Source organism: Panthera tigris, chromosome B3, assembly GCF_018350195.1.
Source record: "Panthera tigris isolate Pti1 chromosome B3, P.tigris_Pti1_mat1.1, whole genome shotgun sequence".
NCBI lineage: Eukaryota > Metazoa > Chordata > Mammalia > Carnivora > Felidae > Panthera > Panthera tigris.
Window position 1 is genome coordinate 93,598,383 of NC_056665.1, and position 16,913 is coordinate 93,615,295.

Genomic DNA, 16,913 nt, shown 5'->3' on the forward strand with positions numbered 1-16,913 from the left:
ATTAATTTACTTATTCATTCTTTTTTTTAATGGAAGTATAGATTCATAGCTTTCTATTTATCCCATGAATATTCTGTTGCTACCATTATTTGCTCAATTTATTCCATATTTAGCTGAAGTGGAAGCTCTTCAAACTGGCACCTATATCCTTCTAGCTTACTGCCATCATGTTTTTAGCAAATTTTACTTCCTGGAACTACAAGATGTTCCAGGCTCACGTTTTACCTTCCCTGCCTTGATACTAAGAGTCAACTACAATTCCAGTGAAGCCAATTCCTTTTAATGGGGGATAGTATTTAGAAACCAAGATCAGGATTTAATGCGAGATGGTATATTAGAAATCAAAATCAGGATTTACAGTGTGTTCATTGCTGCTGGGGTGTCTTTTCTTCTAGGCTCTAAAAAGGCAGAGCTAAAAAATATAAATACATTTATATCCACTTTTCTTTCTTTATCATCTATCATTATCCATTCATCCATTTAAACCCGAATTTATACTAATTATTCTCATTGCAATTCAGCACCATGGAATTCATTCTAGCCTTCCTATTTCTATATTTGTAACTCCCTTCTCCAGCAGTAAGCAGTCTAGCTTATTTAATCCTCTAAATATTTAATCATTTGTTCAGTCCTACAATACACAGAAGGTAGTTTAAGAATTATAAACTCAAACTACCATCAAAAACAGACCCTGTAACTAGAGATCTATATTTGTTTACAGGTTTTTGTTTTTGTTTTTGTTTTTGTTTTTGGCTTTAGACTCAGGGTCAAAGTACTGTGTTTCAAAGTTACTCAGGTTAGTTTTATTTTTCCCCTTCTATGTAGTTATGCTTTTTTAAAAATTTGGGATATAGTTATATTATAATGTATCTGTTATTTGAGGTTTTATTTTTCTAGTGCTTTAAATTTAATTTTTTGAGTACATAAAACAACATTATTCATTAAAAAATTAAAACGACATGATTCAATGTCAAAACTATATATAAATATATATTCAGAAAAGACTTATTGCCCTCTCCACAATCCCTTCCACTCTGTTGGAGTTCCTGATTCATCCTGCTTGAATTCTTTTTGGAAAAAATAAGAAAAATATGAAACATTTTAAGAGTTGGTATGTCACCATTGCACAGGGGTTATAGCAATCTATTTTGTATCATTTCAGTTTTTGTATGTGTGCTGACCAAGCAAGCATTAGTGGCTTCATTTTTATTACCTTGTGATGGCAGTGGATATAATAAAGTGGTAATTAGATTTGTGGAGGTTTGGCATTGTTGGATCCCCAAATTGGCCTACAGGGCTATATTCTTAACTTTTCCAATGTCTTACCTATTTACACAATCATCATTAATTGTGGTCTTCTATTTTAGGATGGCTTAAACAAAGAGCCTTCCCCTGAATAGTGCTTTCACTTCTTAGCCTTGGAAGAGTTTGCTCTTATAAATAGGCTAATCATTTTGATTTTACTTTTCCTTTTATAATTCTTTTATTTTTTTCTGGTAATATTCTGTTGCCTATTTTATTCTTTAAAATTGATTCCTTGCCTTTTACATGGATTCTGCTTTGTAATTGGCTATTTTTGTTTTTAACAAGTAGGGCTTAAGGAACTGGCTTTAATCAGCTGCTATCTGTATGCTGGAATATTATTATTTTTAATTTTATTTTTTTAATTACCATCCAAATTAGTTAGCATATAGTGCAACAATGATTTCAGGAGTAGATTCCTTAATGCCCCTTACCCATGTAGCCCATCGTCCCTCCCACAATCCCTCCAGTAACCCTCTGTTTGTTCTCTGTATTTAAGAGTCTCTTATGTTCTGTCCCCCTCCCTGTTTTTATATTATTTTTGCTTCCACCCTTGTGTTCATCTGTTCTGTGTCTTAAAGTCCTCATATGAGGACTTTATATATGATATTTGTCTTTCTCTGACTGACTACTTTTGCTTAACATAATATGCTCTAGTTCCATCCACATAGTTGCAAATGACAAGATTTCATTCTTTTTGATTGCCAAGTATACTCCATTGTATATACATATACCGCATCTTCTCTATCCATTCATCCATCAATGGACATTTGGGCTCTTTTCACACTTTGGCTATTGTTGATAGTGCTGCTATAAACATTGGGGTGCATGTGCCCCTTCGAAACAGCATGCCTGTATCCCTTGGATAAATACCTAGTAGTGCAATTGCTGAGTCATAGGGTAGTTCTATTTTTAATTTTTTGAGGAACCTCCATACTGTTTTCCAGAATGACTGCACCAGTTTGCATCCCCAGCAACAATGCAAAAGAGATCCTCTTTCTCAGCATCCTCGCCAACATCTGTTGTTGCCTGAGTTGTTAATGTTAGCTGTTCTGACAGGTGTGAGGTGCTTGTTTTGATTTGTATTTCCCTGATGATGAGTGATGTTGAGTATTTTTTTCATGTGTAGGTTTGCCATGTCATTTGCCCATTTCTTCACTGGATTATTTGTTTTTGGGTGTTGAGTTCGATAAGTTTATCTAGCTTTTGGATGCTAACCCTTTATCTGCTATGTCGTTTGCAAACATCTTCTCCCATTCCGTCAATTACCTTTTAGTTTTGTTGATTGTTTCCTTTGCTGTGCAGAAGCTTTTTATTTTGATAAGGTCCCAATAGTTCATTTTTGCTTTTGTTTTCCTTGCCTCCGGAGATGTATTAAGAAGTTGCTGTCGCCGAGATCAAAGGGGTTTTTGCCTGCTTTCTCCTCGAGAATTTTGATGGCTTCCTCTCTTACGTTTAGGTCTTCCTTCCATTTTGAGTTTATTTTTGTGTATGGTGTAAGAAAATGTTCCAGGTTCATTCCTCTGCATGTTGCTGTTCATTTTTCCCAGCACCACTTGCTGAAGACTGACTTTATTCCATTGGATATTCTTTCCTGCTTTGTCAAAGATTAGTTGGCCATACGTTTGTGGGTCCATTTCTGGGTTCTCTATTCTGTTCTATTGATCTGAGTGTGTCTGTTTTTGTGCCAGTACCATACTGTCTGGATGATTACAGCTTTGTAATATAGCTTGAATTTGGGATTGTGATGCCTCCTGCTTTGGTTTTCTTTTTCAAGATTGCTTTGGCTATTTGGGGTCTTTTTTGGTTCCATACAAATTTTAGGATTGTTCTAGCTCTGAAGAAGGCTGGTGTTATTTTGATAGGGATTGCATTGAATATGTAGATTGCTTTGGGTGGTATTAACATTTTAACAATGTTTGTTCTTCTTATCCAGGAGCATGAAATATTTTTCCATTTTATGTGTCTTCTTCAATTTCTGTTGTAAGCTTTCTATAGTTTTCAGTGTATAGATTTTTACCTCTTTGGTTAGATTTATTCCTAGGTATTTTATGGTTTTTGGTGCAATTGTAAAAGGGATCAATTCCTTGATTTCTCTTTCTGTTGTTTCATTGTTGGTGTATAGGAATGCAACCGATTTCTGTGCATTGATTTTATATCCTGCCACTTTGCTGAATTCATGAATCAGTTCTATAAGTTTTTTGGTGGAATCTTTTGGGTTTTCCATATAGAGTATCATGTCATCTGCGAAGAGTGAAAGTTTGACCTCCTCCTGGCCAATTTGGATGCCTTTTGTTTCTTTGTGTTGTCTGATTACAGAGGTTAAGACTTCCAATACTGTGTTGAATAACAGTGGTGACAGTGGACATCCCTGCCTTGTTCCTGACCTTAGGGGGGAAAGCTCTCAGTTTTCCCTCATTGAGGATGATATTAGCATTGGGTCTTTCATATTTGGCTTTTATGATCTCGAGGTATGATCCTTCTATCCCTACTTTCTTGAGGGTTTTTATCAAAAAAGGGTGCTGTATTTTGTCAAATGCTTTCTCTGTATCTATTGAGAGAATCATGTGGTTCTTGTCCTTTCTTTTATTGATGTGATGAATCACATTGGTTGTTTTGCAGATATTGAAACAGCCCTGCATCCCAGGTATAAATCCCACTTGGTCTTGGTGAATAATTTTTTAATGTATTGTTGGATCTAGTTGGCTAGTATCTTGTTGAGGATTTTAGTATCCATGTTCATCAGGGAAATTGGTTTGTACTTCTTCTTTTTAGTGAGGTCTCTGTCAGGTTGTGGTATCAAGGTAATGCTGGCTTCCTAGAAAGAGTTTGGAAGTTTTCCTTCCATTTCTATTTTTTGGAACAGCTTCAAGGCATAGGTATTAACTCTTCCTTAAATGTTTGGTAGAATTCCCCTGGAAAACCATCTGTCCCTGGACTCTTGTTTTTTGGGACATTTTTGATTACTAATTCGATTTCCTTACCAGTTATGGGTCTGTTAAAATTTTCTGTTTCTTCCTGTTTCAGTTTTGGTAGTGTATATGTTTCTAGGAATTTGTCCATTTCTTCCAGCTTGCCCATTTTATTGTCATATAATTGCTTATAATATTCTCTTATTATTGTTTTTATTTCTGCTGTGTCTGTTGTGATCTCTCCTCTTTCATTCTTGGTTTTATTTATTTGGGTCCTTTCTCTTTTTGATAATCTGGTTAGGGGTTTATCAATTTTGTTAGTTCTTTCAAAGAACCAGCTTCTGGTTTCATTGATCTGTTCTACTGTTTTTTGTTTGTTTGTTTGTTTGTTTTTTGTTTTTGTTTTTTGGGTTTTGGTTTCGATAGCATTTATTTCTGCTGTAATCTTTATCATTTTCTGTCTCCTGCTGGTTTTGGGCTTAATTTGCTGTTATTTTTCCAGTTCTTTAAGGTGTAAGGTTAGGTTGTGTATCTGAGATGTTTCTTCTTTCTTTAGAAAGGCCTGGATTTCTATATACTTTCTTATGACTCCCTTACTGCATCCCAGAGGTTTTGGGGTTTGGTGTTATCATTTTCATTGGCTTCCATGAACTTTTTAATTTTCTCTTTAACTTCTTGGTTAGCCCATTCATTCTTTAGTAGGATGTTCTTTAGTCTCCAAGTATTTATTACCTTTCCAAATTTTTTCTTGTGGCTAATTTCGAGTTTCATAGCATTGTGGTCTGATAATATGCACGGTATAATCTCAATCTTTTTGTACTTGTTGAGGGCTGATTTGTGTCCCAGTATGTGGTCTATTGTGGAGAACGTTCCATGTGCACTGGAGAAGAATGTATATTCTGCTACTTTAGGATGAAATGTTCTGAATATATCTGTTAAGTCCATCTGGTCCAGTGTGTCATTCAAAGCCATTGTTCCCTTGTTGATTTTCTGATTAGATGACCTGTCCATTGCTGTAAGTGGGTGTTCAAGTCCCCTATTATGGTATTATTATCACTGAGTTTCTTTATGTTTGTGATTGATTTATATATTTGTGTTTTTCCACGTTGGGAACATAAATGTTTACAATTGTTGGATCTTCTTGGTGGATAGACCCCTTAATTATGATATAATGTCCTTCTTCATCTCTTGATACAGTCTTTATTTTAAAATCTGGATTGTCTGATATAGGTATGGCTACTTTGGCTTTCTTTTGGTGACCATTAGCATGATAGATGGTTCTCCATCCTCTTACTTTCAATCTGAAGGTGTCTTAGGTCTAAAGTGGGTCTCTTATAAACAGCATACAGATGGATCTTGTTTTCTTATCCATTCCGTTACCCTATGTCTTTTGATTGGAGCATTTAGTCCATTGACGTTTAGAGTGAGTACTGAAAGATATGAATTTATTGCCATTATGTTGCCTGCAGAGTTGGAATTTCTGGTAGTATTCTCTGGTCCTTTTTAGTCTTTGTTGCTTTTGGTATTTATTTATTTATTTATTTATTTATTTATTTATTTATTTATCATCTTTTCTCCCTCTCAGAGAGTACCCCTTAAAATTTCTTGTAGGGCTGGTTTGGTGGTCACAAACTCCTTTAATTTTGTTTGTCTGGGAAACTTTTAATCTCTCTATTTTGAATGACAGTGTTGCTGGATGAAGAATTCTTGGTTGCATATTTTTCTAATTCAACACATTGTATATATCCTGTCACTCCTTTCTGGCCTGCCATGTTTCTGTGGATAGATATGCTGTGAACCTGATCTGCCTTCCTTTGTAGGTTAAGGACTTTTTTCCCTCGATGCTTTCATGATTCTTTCTTTGCCTGAGTATTTTGTGAATTTGACTATGATATGTCTTGTTGATCATTGGTTTTTGTTGAATCGAATGGGAGTCCTCTGTGCTTCCTGAATTTTGATGTCTGTGTCTTTCCCCAGGTTAAGAAAGCTTTCTGCTATGATTTGCTCACATAACCCTTCTACCCCTATTTCTCTCTCTTCCTCTTCTGGGACCCCTATGATTCTGATAGTCCTTTTTAATTAGTCACTGATTTCTCTAATTCTTAATTCATGCTCTTTTGCCTTGGTCTCTGTCTTTTTTTCTGCTTCATTATTCTCCATGTTTGTCCTCTGTATTGCTGATTCTCTGCTCTGTCTCATCCATCTTTGCTGCTGTGGCATCCATTTGAGATTGCAGTTCAGTTATAGAATTTTTTTTCATCCTGACTAGCTTTTACTTCTTTTATCTCCACAGAAAGGGATTCTAATCTATTTTTGACTCCAGATACTATTCTTTTTTTTTCAATATATGAAGTTTATTGTCAAATTGGTTTCCATACAACACCCAATGCTCATCCCAAAAGGTGCCCTCCTCAATACCCATCACCCACCCTCCCCGCCCTCCCACCCCCCATCAACCCTCAGTTTGTACTCAGTTTTTAAGAGTCTCTTATGCTTTGGCTCTCTCCTACTCTAACCTCTTTTTTTTTCCTTCCCCTCCCCCATGGGTTTCTGTTCAGTCTCTCAGGATCCACATAAGAGTGAAAATATATGGTATCTGTCTTTCTCTGTATGACTTATTTCACTTAGCATCACACTCTCCAGTTCCATCCACGTTGCTACAAAGGGCCATATTTCGTTCTTTCTCATTGCCACGTAGTACTCCATTGTGTATATAAACCACAATTTCTTTATCCATTCATCAGTTGATGGACATTTAGGCTCTTCCCATTATTTGGCTATTGTTGAAAGTTCTGCTATAACATTGGGGTACAAGTGCCCCTATGCATCAGTACTCCTGTATCCCTTGGGTAAATTCCTAGCAGTGCTATTGCTGGGTCATAGGGTAGGTCTATTTTTAATTTTTTGAGGAACCTCCACACTGTTTTCCAGAATGGCTGCACCAGTTTGCATTCCCACCAACAGTGCAAGAGGGTTCCCATTTCTCCACGTCCTCGCCAGTATCTATAGTCTCCTGATTTGTTCATTTTGGCCACTCTGACTGGCGTGAGGTGATATCTGAGTGTGGTTTTGATTTGTATTGCCCTGATGAGGAGAGATGTTGAGCATCTTTTCATGTGCCTGTTGGCCATCCGGATGTCTTCTTTAGAGAAGTGTCTATTCATGTTTTCTGCCCATTTCTTCACTGGGTTATTTGTTTTTTGGGTGTGGAGTTTGGTGAGCTCTTTGTAGATTTTGGATACTAGCCCTTTGTCCGATATGTCATTTGCAAATATCTTTTCCCATTCCGTTGGTTGCCTTTTAGTTTTGTTGGTTGTTTCCTTTGCTGTGCAGAAGCTTTGTACCTTCATAAGGTCCCAGTAGTTCCTTTTTGCTTTTAATTCCCTTGCCTTTGGGGATGTGTCAAGTAAGAAATTGCTACAGCTGAGGTCAGAGAGGTCTTTTCCTGCTTTCTCCTCTAGGGTTTTGATGGTTTCCTGTCTCTCCAGATACTATTCCTATTATCGAGATTCTAAATTCTGGTTCAGACATCTTGCTTGTATCTGTGTTGGTTAAGTCCCTGGCTGTTGTTTCTTTCTGCTCTTTCTTTTGGGGTGAATTCCTTCATTTTGTCATTTTGAGGGGAGAAAAGGAATTAATGAGGTTAAAAATTTTAAATAAAAAACTTTAAAATTAAAAAAATACTAAAATTAGAAATTAAAAACAACAACAACAACAACACACACACACACAATCAAATAAATGATGCTAGATCCTAGATGTGTTTTGTTCTGAGTGGTGAAAGGGGCTTGATAGTTTACAGAAAAGGGGAAAGAAAAAAAAAGGAAATCGTTTGAAAATTTGAAATAATGAGTACACTGAAGTAGAATAAAATGAAATGATGGAAGTTAAATAGAATTTGAAAAAATTACACAAGAGTAAAACATACAGTGAAAAAAAATCAAAGAAAAATGTTTTTAATAAAAATTGAAAATAAAAATGAATTTTTTGTCTTTCTATATTCAAGAAAAATAAAAGAAACAAAAACGAGAAAACAAAAATAAGGAAAAGATAATTGAATAGATGAACTGAAATGCGATTGACATTACTTTGTTTTCCCCTAGAAATCAAACTATGAAATGCTTTATTGTGTGTAAACTAACCATGCTGATGAAACTTGTGTTCCTGAAGACCAAGTTTAGCCCAGTTGGGTGGGGCTTAGTGTCATGCCTCTGTTGTCCGCTAGATGGTGCTGCTTAGCTTACTGGGGTGGATTGTTGTGGCACTTGTGGGCGTGGATGGGTATGCACAGGAACAGTGAAAATGGCATCACCCAGCTACCCAATGTCTAGTATAGGAACTCTGTTCTCCCTGATCAGCAATTGCACACCTGTCCTTTGTCTTTGACTTCCATACGCTTCCCACTTTTACACTTTCTGTGACCTAGCCCCAGGCAGCACTTCCCTCCTGAGTTTTCTCTCAGATGTGGCTGTTTTTCCCGACCCCTTACTTCTGAGGGACTGCAGCTTTGACCCGTTCTGCCCTCTGCTGGAGGGTCTCACCAAGCAATCGCCAGTGCCAGCCACACCCAGAAGCAGTCATGGGACTGTGCTGCTGCAGATGCACAGAGACTGCAGCTGGGTGCCAGCCCACCCCAGAAAAAGTTCATGCGATCGTGTAGCAGCAGTGTTTCAGGGATTCTGGCAAATGACAACATGCATCTGGCAGCAGGCTTCACCCGCAATGACCTTGTTCCAGCCCCAGCAAATGTGGTTTTTCTCCCAGGTCCATGGGGGCCTTTGTCTTTGGGGGACCCACACACTTCTACCAGGTGTCTTCTCAGCAGGGCAACTGCCTCTCCACATGTGGCCTGAAGACCCCCAGACTTCACTCTGCTCCTGGGGATTTGCCCATCTTATCAGAGCACCACCAGGTATCAGGCTGCAGAGTTTCAGACTGCACACTCCCCCTATTTATAGAGTCTGTATGGAATTTAAACCCTCTCCTTCTCCTTTTTCCCTTTTTAGTTCAGTCCCTGTGGCTGTTTCCCCTTTTCCACTTTCTCTCCAACTGCTTTTGGGGGGGTCCTTTCCCCGTATTCTCCCTCCCACCCCCCGCCCCATCTGCATCCTTTTTCTGCATGCAAAAACAGCTCACTGCCCTCCACAGCTTCTCTCTCCCCCATTTCACCTCTCTTCGCTGCATACCTGCTGAGTTCTGTGGTTCAGGTTGTACACATTGTTGTGTTAATCCTCAGATCAGTTTTCTAGGTGTGCAGCATGGTTTAGTGTTGATTTGGCTGTATTTCATGGATGCGAGACACAGATAAAACTTCCATGCTCTTCTGCCATCTTGACCCCTCCTCCAAGAAACTATGCTGGAGCACTATTAAAAGGTTTTGATAATCTACTGATACTCAGTAATTTTTAATTTAATTTTTGAGTTTGTTTCAAATTAGTTTGATAGGGAAGACTTGGAAAAACTGAAATATCTGAAGTGGGTGTTCTTCTATTTCTTTAAACTTTCTTTTATTCCTGGTATCATACATCATGTATACTTGAGTCTCAGCCAGCCCTTTTTGAACCATTTTTGACCAATGAATGGAGAAACTAGAAACCCATGTTGATGAAGGTATAGCAGGCTTGGACAATAGTGGCTTATGATTGAAAGCTCCCAGAAAAAGGTCTAGAGCTAGGGACTCCAGGCAGAGGATTTCCTAGCTTATACCCATGAGGGGCAGATCAAGATCAGTCTATGTCAAGTTTTAGCCTCTGCTGACTGTAGACAAAGATCTTATAAAGTTTCTTTCTTTAATTCTGGGTGTGGTGTGTGTATATATTGCGTGTTTTGAATAGAATGAGATAGCATAGAAAGACAACATGGTATAGTATAGTTTTTGACTGTGATCCCCATCAACAATGTATTTACTTATATTCCCTCCATAAATATGTATTTATGTGTAAGTTATATAATTGTTCAGCTCTATTCATATAATTTGTAACTCATAAAACAAAATTAGAATTAAAATTCTATATACAATATATGGCATATAATTATACTATAAATTTGTATTTATAATATATGTAAGTAGAACTTTTAATAATTCTTTTCTTTTAATGCTAGTATATGATCTTATATACTTCTTGAGTGTATAGACCCCACTTTGGAAGCCACAACTGTGATGAAAATCACATAGAATTTGAAGACCTGGGCTCCAATTTTGGAATTACAATTATTGACATAGTAATCCAAGGACATTTACTTATTATCTGTACACTTTACTCTTCTCCTTTGTAATGAGGATCAAATGAAATGATATATGTAAACTTTCTAGTATATCACGATATAAAAATATTTTCAACAAATTTTGATAGAATTTGAATGGCATTTTATATTTTTATTCTCAAGAGCTATGATCAGGGAATACATTTAGATATAAATGCTAACAAAGAATGAAGGAATCTTATTATGATCATTTATATTATTTGATGAGGGGAGCAAAAGTTTGCCCAATGGAAAAAGTTGCCTGAAAATTTCAGTATGCTCTCTTTTACCTGATCAGATTTATGATTTTTCAGCAATAAGTCAAATTCACTTCCTGTTTTATAAATTAAAAAAAAATGTTTATTGAATGGTTGGCATTATCCAAGCCCTGTGCAAGGAGGCAGAATGGTTGAAAAGGTGAGCATGTAGATTGTTATTTACTTGAGGTTTTGTGTGCTTTGTTTTTATTTGATTTATTTTCCTCAACTGAGTTTAATATTTATGTTATACAAACCATAAATTTGACATGGTTTAGGGAGAAAGTACAGACTTTGAAGTTTAATATACAGATTCAAATTCCATGTCTGTGATTTGTAAACCATGCAATCTCAAGCAATATTCCTGAACTTTATCTCTCCTATCTGCAAAATGAAGATCAGTATTTTCATTGTTGAATTGTTGTGGGGATTAAGTGATAATGTTTGTAAAGTACTTGCATACTTCTAGGCAAGTGAAGTTATAACCAACAAATATTAGTTATATTTAGAAAACACTTTGAAAGATCCTTGTTAACCATAAAAATAAATATCTACATCCCATTTATAGAAGAGTTGTCATTTAATTCATGCCCTTGCCCTCAGATCAAAGCAAAATTCATATTAACATGGCTATATCTAATCCCTACTATAACTGCTTCTGAGTTTTAATCCTATATTGAGTTTTAATCTTATATTACCATTTCTCATATATCAGGTAAGCCTTTACATTTTAGAAAAGAATTTGTTGATTTTGTTATTTGCTTTTTAGGACATATAAGATGACCATCAGTAATGACATAATTTAGAGGTTTCCAAAGCAAGGAGTGCTGAATTTATATGTTTAGCTTTTTGCCTGTGAGGGTTTCAGGAGGAAATCCAACAGTATATCTAAGGAAATAGTATATATATATTTTAAAATTGCAACTTATTTCAGAGCTACTTCATAGGACTTCTAAATGCCCTTCTGGAGTTATATTGTTTGTTTCAAAGGAATTATAACTATAAAGCAAAATCATTGTTTATTAAGTAGGACTCTGCTTGGTATCAGAAACCAACATGAGGAGACCAACAGAAAACAGAGCACTATAATTGGAATGCCAAGGTATTGATTATAGCAAAAAGCAGGAAAGTTGTAAGGAGCCTGGACCAAGTGATGCCAAATTATCAGCATTACCAAATTATTGAATTCTGATCTGCTTCACTCAGTCTTCTGCCTTATTGTTTTTCTCTCTTCAGAATGACTTTCTTTCTTATACAATCTACATGATATGCTGAAAATAGCTGTCACACAGTTTCATGTTTACATATTACAAATCCAGCCAGACAAAGGACTGATTATCCTTCCATCTTAATTATAAATTCTTCAAAGAGAAAGTTGGTTTGAGTCTTCTTGGGTTACTTCTCTACCATTCTCCTCATCATTGTGGACACATGGAGAGAGTCATACAGCATAAATGAGTCTGCTGGTTATTTTGTTTTTGTTTTTACCTTCAAACCTGTTTATTTTGCTATATTCATTTCAGGTATGCAATATAATGATTCAACATTTCTATACATTACTCAGTGCTCATCACAGTAAGTGCACTATTTTTTCATATTTATTTTTTCTTTGAGAATAGAAAGATATGATGGATCAAAAATTTCCCTTTTGTCTGAGTTTATGCTCCCAGTAGCCAAAATATCTTAATATTTATTTATTTATTTGTTTTTAAAATATATTTATTTTTAATTATTCAATTAATTGATTTATTTTTTAAGTTACATCCAAGTTAGTTAGCATATAGTGCAATAATGATTTGAGGAGTAGATTCCAGTGACTCATCCTGTATGTATAATATCCAGGGCTCATCCCAGCAAGTGTCTTTCTTAATGCCCCTTATCAATTTAGCCCATCCCCCCACCCGAACCCCTCCAGCAACCCTCAGTTTGTTCTCTGTATTTCAGAGTCTCTTATGTTTTGTCCCCCTCCTTGTTTTTAAATTATTTTTGCTTTCCTTCCCTTATGTTCATCTGTTTTGTATCTTAAATTCCACATATGAGTGAAGTCATATGATATTTGTCTTTCTCTAACTTACAAATTTCACTTAACATAATACTCTCTAGTTCCATCCTTGTAGTTGCAAATGTCAAGATTTTTTTCTTTTTGATTACCGAGTAATACTCCATTGTGTGTGTGTGTGTGTGTGTGTGTGTGTGTGTGTGTGTGTGTATCACATCTTCTTTATCCATTCATCCAGCGATGGACATTTGGGCTCTTTCCATACTTTGACTATTGTTGATAGTGCTGCTATAAACATTGGGGTGCATGTGCCCCTTTGAAGCAGCACACCTATATCCCTTGGATAAAAACCTAGTAGGGCAATTGCTGGGTCATAGGGTAGTTCTATTTTTAATCTTTTGAGGAACCTCCATACTGTTTTCCAGAGTGGCTGCACCAGTTTGCAGTCCCACCAGCAGTACAAAAGAGATACTCTTTTTCTGCATCCTTGCCAACATCTGGTGTTGCCTGAGTTGTTAATGTTAGCCATTCTGGCAGGTGTGAGGTGGTATCTCATTATGGTTTTGATTTGTATTTTCCTGATGATGAGTGATGTTGAAAATTTTTTCATGTGTCTATTGAGTCTGTTGGTCTTTACCTCTCTGGAATGATTGTGGTCAGGTTGGAGATGGCAAAGAGAGAAATTCTAAGAACAATGGCTCTGTAGTGTGGTCTTGAGACCCCTAGTGTCCCTTTTAGGTCCTTTGGTTAGGTCAAAAGTATATTCATAATACTACCAGTATGCTGTTTTCCTTTTTTCACTTTTTTACTTTTGTGAGTATAAAAATGAATTTACTTGAGGCTATGTAACAGGTAACATATTGAATGCAAAAGCGGATATGAGATTCCCAGCTATCTTATATTAAGCCAATATTAAAGAGGTTTTTACAAAAATGTAAAACAATGATACAATTCTTAGTAATTTTTGTTTTGTTTTTGGAACATAAGTTGTTTATTTTTTTTAAATAAATTATTAATGTTAGCACATGACTATTATTTCATTTTATTTTTTTACTGAGATATAATTGACATATAACATTATGTTAGTTACAAGTGTTCATTCTAATGGAATAAATCTGTAGATTGCTTTGGGTAGTTGAACATTTTAATAATATTGATTCTTACAATTCCATGAGCATAGAATATCTTTCTATTATTTATGTCTTTCTCAAATTGTTTCATTAATACTTTATTAATGTTTTATTAATGCATAGGTCTTTCACATCCTTGGTTAGATTTACTCCTGGGTATCTTATTCTTTTTTATGCAGTTGTAAGTGAGATTTTTTAAAAAAAATCTCATTCTGATAATTTGTCAGTAGTATACAGAAATGCAACTGAGTTTTGCTTATGTATTTTGTATCCTGCAGCTTTATTGAATTAATCTTTTGTTCTAACAGCATTTTGATGAAGTCTTTAGGATTTTCTATATGTAATATCATGTCATCTGCAAATAGTGACAGTTTTACCTTTCTCCTTATGATTTGGATGTCTTTTATTTGTTTTTATTGTTTAACTAGCCCAGCTAGAAATTTCAGAACCAAGTTGAATAAAAGTAGTGAGAGTAGGCATCCTTGACTTATTCCTGATTTTGAGAAAAGGCTTTCAGCTTTTCACTGTTGAGTATGATGTTAGTTGTAAGTTTGTCATGTATGGCCTTTATCATTTTTAGGTATATTTTCTTTATATACAATTTGTTGATTAAAAAAATATTTGTTTATTTTGAGAGAAAGAGAGAGAAACAGTACTAGTGGGGGAGGCACAGAGAGAGAGGAAGAGAGAGAATCACCAGCAAAGTCCCCATTGTCAGTGCAGTGCTCAATGTGGGGCTTGATCTCATGAACCGGGAGATCGTGACCTGAGCTGAAATCAAGAGTTGGATACTTAACTGACTGAACCACCCAAGTGCCCCAAGATTTTTTTTTAAAGCATAAATCAATATTGAATTTTGTCAAATGCTTTCTATACACCTATTGAAATGATCCTACAATTTTTATCTTCTATTTTGTTAATGTGGCATATCACATTGATTTGTGTATATTGAAATATCTTTGCGTCCTTGGAATAAATCCCACTTGATCCTGATGTATGATCCTTTTAATGTATTATTGAATTTAGTTTGCTATTACTTTATTGAGGATTTTTGCATCTATGTTTATCATGGATATTGGCCTGTAGTTTTCTTTTCTTGTGATGTCCTTGTTTGGCTTTAGTATCTGATAATGCTGGCCTCAGAAAATGGAAGGTTTATTTTCAGAATACAGAAGTCAATATATGTTATTGAAATCTATCTAATTCATTGTTATTTTTTATCAATTAGGATTGTCCATTTGATCTACCATGGACTAAGAAAGGTGAATTGAAGCTTGCTGTTATTATTAATATGTTGCTGTCAATTTTTTCCTTGTATATTTGTAGCTTTTGCTTTATGTATGTTAATACCATTTTATTTTAACACAAATATTCTTTATTTTCTGTGTATTAATTATTTTTATTTTTAGAGTACATAATTTATTTATTTAAATTCCGGTTAGTTAATATACAGTGTAGTATTGGTTTCAGGAGTAGAACCCAGTGATTCATCACTTACATGCAGCACCCAGTGCTCATCCCAACAAGTGCTTCCTTAATGCCTATCACTCATTTAGCTCCCCCATCCATCTACGTACCTCCCCTCCAACAACCCTCAGTTTGTTTTCTGTATTTAAGAGTTTCCTATGGTTTGCCTCCGTTTCTGTTTTTATCCTACTTTTCCTTTCTTTCCCCTATGTTCACCTGTTTTGTTTCTTAAATTCCACATATTAGTGAAATCATATGAATTCTTTCTCTGACTGACTTATTTCACTTAGCATAATACACTGTAGTTCTATATGGTATGTATATATACAATATAATATTACTTGGCAATCAAAAAGAATGAAATCTTGCCGTTTGATACACAAATATTCTTAACAGTTATAGTCATTGCAAATTGTGTTCTTTAAGAATAAAACCAACTTTAAAAATTCACTGAATAGTTTTTTTGCTCTGAATTAAAACTTGTTGAATATTAAATTATTTGCATTTACCTTTGCATAGCCTTTTATTTTCTGACATTCCAAATTACTGTTTTTAAAATAGGTCTTATATATAGCAAACAGTTTTTTCTTTCCTGATTTTTTTCTGAAAATATTTTTCTTTTAATAGGTAATGTTAGCCTTTTACATTTATAACTAAGGAAAATGTTTAGTATTATATCTGCCTTTTATTTTGTTACAATTTATATATTTTAGCCTTAATTTTTTAGATGATCTTTCACTATCAAAATACATTTTCTTTATTTTGAAGGTTTTTTTTGTTGTTGTTGTTGTTAATTTGAAAGATTTATCTTTTTGTGACATTGATTTCTCCTAAATAACACTTTGATATAATTCTTTCAATCTTCTGTTTTTTTGGACAATTTCTATTAATTTTGAATTTTGATCAATGAGATTAATCTATTTTTTTGCTACCCCCTTACTTTCTTTCTCTGTCACCATATTAGTTTATGTTTATAACTCTTATACTTAATTTACCAGCTTCAAGTTGTATATTTGATCCTAGATGTAAATGACATAAGCAATATTTTTGACTTTATTTCCCTTTCATCTTAATATATTTTTCTTAAAGTTGTACTCTATTTCCTTTATTGATATTTAAGCATATCCATGATTATAACCATGTTTGGCTATAATTTTTGTTCCAAGGAAACATTTTTCTCATGAATAACTTTTTTGTTTTGTTTTGTTTTGTTTTGTTTTGTTTTGTTTTGTTTCCCCCACCCCTCTATTATTTTTCTCATATACTATCTTTGTAAATATCCTATCCTGTGTCCTTTTTGACTACTTGTCTTGGAACAAATGAAGGTCTTCTCAGACCAGCTATTCACAGGATTTTTATGTAGGGAATATTCCAGAGCTGGATTGTAGGCTAATTGGAATTTTCTGTGTTGCCTAAGGATTATTATGTGGGTTTCTTTAGCTTTGACTTTTTCTGAACCAAAGGGGAAACAAAGCTGTGGGGTTATTAATACTGTTTCTTTTTCCCCTTGCTTCTTGCCAACAGTTAAATTCCTGCAAATGTGTCTTATTTATGTGACTCCTCTCCTGGAACTGTCCTTTTTGTTCTCGAAACCAAATTGCTT

At 35.0% G+C, this 16,913-nt stretch overlaps 1 non-coding gene across 1 annotated transcript; it reads right to left on the reverse strand.

Moving 5' to 3' along the window:
• Nucleotides 1–1,085: 1,085 nt before the first annotated feature.
• Nucleotides 1,086–1,192, reverse strand: LOC122239841. Its single transcript, XR_006219221.1, has one exon. It is a non-coding gene; the product is annotated as a U6 spliceosomal RNA (small nuclear RNA).
• Between the last annotated feature and the right edge of the window lie 15,721 nt (nucleotides 1,193–16,913).